The sequence below is a fragment of the Odontomachus brunneus genome, unplaced genomic scaffold (assembly GCF_010583005.1).
Source record: "Odontomachus brunneus isolate Ranch 3 - 2012 unplaced genomic scaffold, Obru_v1 Obru_scaffold_333, whole genome shotgun sequence".
NCBI classification, from domain to species: domain Eukaryota; kingdom Metazoa; phylum Arthropoda; class Insecta; order Hymenoptera; family Formicidae; genus Odontomachus; species Odontomachus brunneus.
In genome coordinates, this window is record NW_022639783.1 from 48,558 (window position 1) to 49,010 (window position 453).

Sequence of the window (453 nt, forward strand, 5' to 3'; positions counted from 1 at the left end):
CGAGGAGATGGGGGACCCCACGTATGGCCCTAAAAGGCAGAGGAGGAGAGGGAGAGCGAGGGGTCCCGGGGCACCGCCCCCCGACTCGTCGTCGTCAGACCCGTCTTCGGATGTGGTTGGCGGCGGCGACCCCGGGGACGGGGCCAATCGAGGGGCAGTTGCGCAAACTGCCCCTCCGACGACAAAAGCGCGGGCTCGCGCGGCCCTTACACCTCCGCCGGCGGGCGGGGGTCTGGGGGGGGGTTGCTTGACCCCGGATGACGGGGGCGGGGGGAGAGGGACGACTGAGGACTCAGCCACCTCCCTGCTCTCCCCCCCGTACATCGGCCAGGAGGTCCGAGGGGGTTACCCTCCCTCGGAGGAAGAATGGGTGACGGACGTAGTCCGCCACAAAAAGGCGGTTGGCGGAGGGGAGGGGAACCTTGGCTCCCCTCTCCCCGCAAGAGACGAGGA